Source organism: Macrobrachium nipponense, chromosome 9 (genome assembly GCF_015104395.2).
Source record: "Macrobrachium nipponense isolate FS-2020 chromosome 9, ASM1510439v2, whole genome shotgun sequence".
NCBI lineage: Eukaryota > Metazoa > Arthropoda > Malacostraca > Decapoda > Palaemonidae > Macrobrachium > Macrobrachium nipponense.
This window is the reverse complement of record NC_061110.1, coordinates 89,961,585-89,969,231: the sequence shown is the minus strand read 5'-3', so window position 1 is coordinate 89,969,231 and position 7,647 is coordinate 89,961,585.

The window sequence follows — 7,647 nt, the reverse complement described above, 5'->3', positions numbered from 1 at the left end:
AAAAACTGTGTGCCCATAAGAGATTGTGGAGGTAATTAATCACTTGTTTACGGCACCTATTCGTAGGATATGATGATCATGAACTTCGCACATAGGGATTTGAACGATTTATATCAATTTAGTTATACTTAAGGTACATTACTAATATATATATATATATATATATATATATATAATATATATATATATATATAGATAATATATATATATATATATATATATATATATATATATATGTACATGCATATATATATATATACATATAAACATTATTAGAAAACACTAGATTATTTTTTATTTGCCTTTTATAAATTTAGATCAGCCTTGTTTTTCTAGGTTTAATTACTACTTTTTAAGAATCATTTTGTGGCAGAATAGCCTTTGTTTTGTATGAGCATTTGTTTATTTTATTTTTGAAATTTAAGTGTCCGTTGTCTGGTCATTTTAAGTGTTTAGCGTAAAGTGCTTAATTTAACGTTACTCAGTGTGGTTAGGCGCCTCCTCCCCGTTTGTTTATATTACCGAACTATCGTTTTAATGATTGTTTTTCTTCTTTTTTATGAGTGTTTATGAACGCGTCTTGGTGATGTCTGGACGTTGGTAACTTGGTGCTCTGACACAGTTCAGTTCGGGCCAGAGCACTCCCCTGATATTATACCTTGAACAGCATATTGATTTGGACTTTGGTTGAGGCTTATTTGGCGGTTTATTTGGACGACGATCCTTTGGATTACGCTTTGGATCCTCGCCGTGGTCTGTTGTCTGCAGGTTCTCTAGTCACCTGCGACTCGAGTGTCTCCTGCCTCGACCTGCGGCTTGAGTACATCAATAAGGTACTCGTAGGTGCTCCTGTCACCTGCGACTTGAGCCAGTCCTGCCTTTCCCTGACGAGGAGGAATTCCCAGGGAATTGGTGCCGTCGCTTTCTCCCGGCACTTTCGTCTCCAATCAGCTGCTGTGGTTTTGGGAGCTTGCTAGCTCGTGAGATGGCCTGTAGGGAGGCTGACGCCAGGTAAGACAGAGTGGCTCTGATTTTCGTTTGGGATCGCCTTCCCTTTATGGTTATACTCTGGCAATCAGGACCTGCCATGATAGCTGTTTTGGCGAGTGGATCACGGCCCCGGTTTTGTCTCCCATCTTATGCATCCACTGATGTGAGAAGAACTATATATCCTTTGTATTATTTAATCATATATTATATATATATATATATATATATATATATATATATATATATATATATATATATTCTGTCATATATGTGTCGTGACTATATAACGTCACCCAGTGAGTCTTTTATAGACAAGGTTTTGTGTGATTAGCTTTGTGTTGATAGGTAGGACTTATAATAGTTTTCTTGTTTTATTTACTCTGCCTTCCTTCTTTCTTGGAATTAGTGTTAGTGTAGTTTTTGGTCTGGCCAGCAAAATTGTTGGATCCAAACAAATCGATTATTAAGTTATTATTTCCCCTTTCTTTGTTAGGACTTAGCTTTTTAGTTTTAGGGAATCCAGTGTGATTCTAAGGACTGGTATTTGTCCTTCCTTGTTATCAAGTTATGGTATTTCTCACATCCAACAAGGTTTATTTAAATTTTGTATATGTTAAGTATTAAATATTGTTAAGTTTTCTTGAGTGTTTGTTTCCACTGACCTTAAGCACTGAGTTACATTTATTACTGACAACAACTATTATAATAAGAAGTTGCATAACAACCCCAAGGGGTGTAACAAACATATTTACACACACACACACACACACACACACACACACACACACATATATATATATATATAATATATATATATATATATATATTATAATATGTATATATATATATATATATATATATTATATATATATATATATACACATATAAACGCATATATATATGATATACACATATACATGTATATATACATATATTCATACACATATACATGTATAAAATATATATACATACATATATACAATATTCATACATATATACATATATAATATTATATTATATATTATACACATGTACACATATATACATATATGTATATATAATATATTGTATATTATACATATAAACAAATGCATATACACACTATATATGTATACTATATATACATACATATATATATATATATATATACATTATATTTACATATATTTATATACATGTACTGTATATATATATATATAAATATATATATATTATATGTATGTATGTATCGTATGTATATATATATATATAATATATGTATATATATATATATATATATATATATATATGTATATATATATATATATATATATATATATTATATTATATTTACATATATTTATATATATATATATATATATATATATATATATATTATATATATATATATATATATATTTATATATATTATATATATATATATATATATATATATATATATATATATATATACATACATACATATGAGAAGTATTATTTTTTCCTTTATTTGTCCCAGATATATTTACAGATATGTTTGTAATAAGCATAACAGCATTTATGTATCAGTATATAACTCATTAAATCCTATAGAAAATAATTTTATAATATATTAACAGATTTATGTACATTAATCATATCACCGTCATATTCTGATAAGAGTCTTATCTTTTATAATATTGTATTTGAATGAGAAATTGTTTAAAAGTAAAAAAATATTGCAATTTGTATGATAAATGATAAATTTACATGAATGCGCCATGAAGAAATTGCTGCTGAAAATGCAGATGTGGAATCCGCATCGGCATACAAACTTGGATAGCTGGCCCGTAGACTTTTTATTCCGCATAGCAGACGAAAATTCCGCACTTCGGCAACACTTCAGGAGGGCTCTTTCTCCTGTCCTACTACCATTAACTGGTCAATACGTCATAGTGACGTCATACTCGCGCAGCTATGACGTAAAGCAAGTCGCCCTCCACTCCAGACTCCATTACGTTGTCTAAGCCTGTCCAAATTTCTTGTAGATATATTACAAGAGAAACGCCGTCGCCTGCCCAATGTATTCGCTAACTACAGTACTCCATTCGAGTCAAGCTAAGTACTTAGTTTTAAGACCCACTGAAAAGTTTTTGTTAAAGTTAAATACCTTAACTTTTAACAGTTAGGCTAATTTTGTTTAATTTGGAGCCAGTAGCCTAAGCTGTTTGCAAGGCAAGAAGTTAGGAATAGGCTAGGTCGTAGACTACTGCGTGTAATTGCCGTGCCGTGTTTTCTTCTTGAACGCAGCTAGATTAAACATTAGGGCAATACTTACCCTTAGGCATTTTGATTTTGTCATTGAATTGTATTATCTATACAATGCCCTTTTAACATCGATAATTTGAAGTTAAGCTGGGATAAATCCTGGTAGCCTACCTTTTTGTTTACAAGACATGCTGGGTTCATAATTCCAGTCCTGCTTGACTTTGGTACGAGCCTTGTTGTTTATTAAAGGCCAGGTTTTCCTTGGTAGTATTTTTAATTAAACTAGAGGGCTTTGTGATATCAATAGATCCCCAGTTAATCTTAATATCGGTGTTCAGTAACTACAGAACAGCTCTGCATGGGAGTTACCTTGGAAATTGTGTCTTACTATGTATAGTAGTATTTTGCTTTTTTATCAAGAATTTACCGTTAATTATTTCTATGCATAGTATGTTGGTTGTTTATCAAGAATTTACCATTAAGTTTTGCTATGTATAGTATTTTGGTTGTTTATCAAGAATTTAATTTTTTTTTTTTTTTTGTTGGTCGACTGTAATTAATCTGTAATGAACCTCTTACCTGATGTCATTATGTGCTACCCATCTTGGAATGCTATTGTGAATGCTCGGTTTTTGGTAAAAAGTGGGTTATTTCTAAGTAACAACTCCACACAAACTGCAAGGACTACTTGATAAGCAACCAAAATACTATGGAGAAAGTCAGCATCCAAGGAAATACCCGATGCGGAGCTATTACTTAGATCTACCAAAAGTGGAGTTTCCTACATTTAGGGTTACAGGTGGCAGGCCCCCAAGCTAAGTAACATGGCGTACTAGGTTAGGTTAGGTTAAGTTAGTACGTATAGTTCTTTTTATAATAGGTTTCCTTAGCCAGTCCCTTCTTGAACATATAGCTCACTTATGACTTGCGCATGCACAAAACTGTTCCATAAAAACATATCCAATCTTTCTCTTGAGTATTTGCTTGAGTGGCCATTTCCAAAATAATAAAGGAATTTTTTTTTTTTTTTTTTTTTTTTTTTTTTTTGCCGACACTTCTGTTTAAGCTAAATTCAACTTGTTTAATGAGGTGTTGGAATATAAAAAGTTGTAAATTTATACAAAATATACTTAGAAGTTTTTATGTGTCAAATATCACTATATTGTAATGAAGTGTTTGTCAAATATCAGTATAATGTAATGAAGGCTTTTTTTTTCACTGTATATGTTACGTAAATGATACATGCTGTCAAACAGTATAAATAATGAACTGAAAGAAATTAATATTCAATTTTACCCCCGGTGGAACATGCTGTATGCTAACTAAATTTACTTACTTCACAAACTAAAGGAGGGTGTCTACTTATCATAGACATTCATGATGACAGTCTATTTTATGTTTTTTTTTTTTTTTTTTTTTTTCCCTTTACTTGCCATCTCCAAGAGTTTTCTGTTGGCTAGGAATCTTCTGTATATGGCTGCACATTCAAGTCTGAAGTTGTTAAAGATTTGGAGTTCTGCTTCAACTGAGTCCACTTGCAGACAGTTTCTCTCCTTTTTTGGAGTTGAGGTCATCATTGAAAAATCTCATTCTGTGTGAGCATTGTTGCATGTAATAGAGAAGATACAAGAGTTCACCTTCTTCAGATTTGGAAATGGGACCTCAGATTTACTGAACATTATAATAAAAAATAAAAGTCAGTGGTTATTGTGGCTTTCAGTTCTCACTTTTACTATATGTAAAGGCCCCAAAAGGAAGGACGAATTAACATTCTGCTTGAGGTGGTGCAGGACAGAGGACAATGTGCTATAAAAACAGGACTGTCCAGCCTAAAGCAGGATGTCTGGCCTAATGTTTTCCCCCACCCAAAGCCCCTACTTTATCAGTAACACTAAAAGTATAGGAAAAATCAATTTCCAAGGTAATACATAGTTGGTGTGGAGCTGTTCAGTAGATTTACCCGGGGTCCTTTCAATTTTAAAGGCAATGAGCAATTGATGATTATATTTTTTTCTTGTGAATACAAACTTAATATTTTGTAATGGTGAGCTTTGCCAAACATTTTAAAATCGTGAAGATACTGATTTTACACATTTTTGGTACAATAATTAAAATAATTATTGGTTTTATTTATGTTGAACCAGCTAACGTAGCCTGTAGGCTAGGCTACATTACCTTGTGCTTGGGAGTAGATCAGGTGATCATAGGTTATGAAGTGTGTAAAAATATACAGTGTAGATATCCATTTAGCTTTGATTTAATAGAGTTGAGAAACGGTAGTGAATAAATCCTTTAATTGTAATAATTACTGTACATTATGCTACTATTTTACGGATATGACCCAATGATCATGTTTCCTTACATCATACTATTGGACATGTACTTGTAACCATGTAGGTCTGGGTTAATTGAAGTGTGTGCTGCCAATACAGGGATACAGGTAGCTAACACTAGGTAGTTTTTATCTAACACTTGTTACTTTTATCACTACTGGGGCACTAACACTAGGTAGTTTTTATCTAACACTTGTTACTTTTATCACTACTGGGGCATTATCACTACTGGGCCACTATTATGCAACACTTACACGTTAAATGAATTTGGAAGTAAGAATATCTAGGAGAAAAGACATGGATAATTCAGTTAAAAAAAAATTCTTGAAATTTACTGTGATTGCTAACTGTTTTGTATTTATTCTTCTGATTTTAAGTAACAGTCTCTTTTCCAGGGTTGCTGCGTGGGTGCTGAATCTGTGTTGGCCCTTATGAAAGCTACTCAAGAAACTGAACCATGTGTCATATCCTTATATCCTTAGATGGTAGTCAAGCAGTAAGTGCCCTTAATGGCCTGTGTGTTGAAGACCCAAACTATAGCTCAAGCTATGAAGGTTATTTGGGTAAGGTTTGAAATTTGGTTTTATGCATTCATTATTTTTAAGTAACTTTTTCATTTATTATTTTCATATGGCAGATGATTGTCATTAGTATCACCATTAAACATTAAATTGTGCTTAAGCCTACAGTCATTGCTGTAGTGATGAAGAATATTTATAGCAGATGTGTAAATCTTTATTGATAATGGCAAATTTATCATTATTTTTATCTGGATTACACATATGTATTGTATAGTATTACCATTGCAGGTGACTTTTATTACCAGCTGTAGTTTAGATAAGCTTCAGAAATACATTCAGTTAAACATGTAATAAGGTAAAGCATCCATATATATACTTGCAGGACAGTGTATGAATATTGACAGGGAATACCCAAATAAACTTAAGTTGGAAACTGTCATACCATAACCTTCATATATAGTGCTTCTCCCATGGAATCTAAAAGACATTTTCCATGTTTAATTATACATGAAACATGCATTCCTTGAAGTGGAAGTTGTAAGTTTATTATACATATTTGATTCTTAAGACTTGTTCATATACAAAGCATACATGCTTTAAAATAATAATGTATTATAGATATATATATATATATATATATCATATATATATATATATACATATATATATATCTATATCTATATCTATCTATATCTATATCTATATCTATATCTATCTATATCTATATATCTATATCTATCTCTATATCGATATCTATATCTATATATCTATATCTATATCTATATATAGCTATATCTATATATCTATATATCTATATATCTATATATCTATATACTATATATCTATATATCTAATATCTATATATCTATATCTATATCTATATCTATATCTATATCTATATCTATATCTATATCTATATCTATATCTATAGATAGATAGATAGATAGATAGATAGTAGATAGAGAGATAGATAGATAGATAGATAGATAGATATCTGAATATTTTTAAAGAATATTTTCCAATATTTTGTCTAACCATTTTTGCAAAAAAAAACATTCTTAATTTTTCCAAGTTAATCATTTTTTTTCCTTAATTGACAATTTTTGCAACTACACTCTCCTTAACCTTTGAGCTAGTTGCTTGCTTTTGTTTACAGTATTTCAGTGATAGCTATAATAGAAGCACCCAAAATCTCCCAGAAACTGGTGTTGGAATGCTGGTTAACTATGTGTCCTCACATTTCCTCTATGAAAACTATAAACACTGGGATTACTAATGACAGCACAGAAAAACTAAGTGTGTATGTGAAAATCATTATTTATTGTCGCCTTTGTTTATCGTGTACCTATGCTTATTTGTCAGTTCACTTCTATCAGCAGAGCTAAAAGGTCAGGTTACTACCACTCAGCATCTGGCCACAAGGGAGCCACCAAAGTCATCCTGAGGTTCTGGAAGGTCATTACCCTGCAGATTACCTGACAAATCAGGCAAAAGGGTGGAAAGGTTCTCCCACATATGTTGTAGGGTGTCTTCGCCGTTGCCCAAGGGTCGGGAGTGGAAAAGCGTAAACGTTCAGG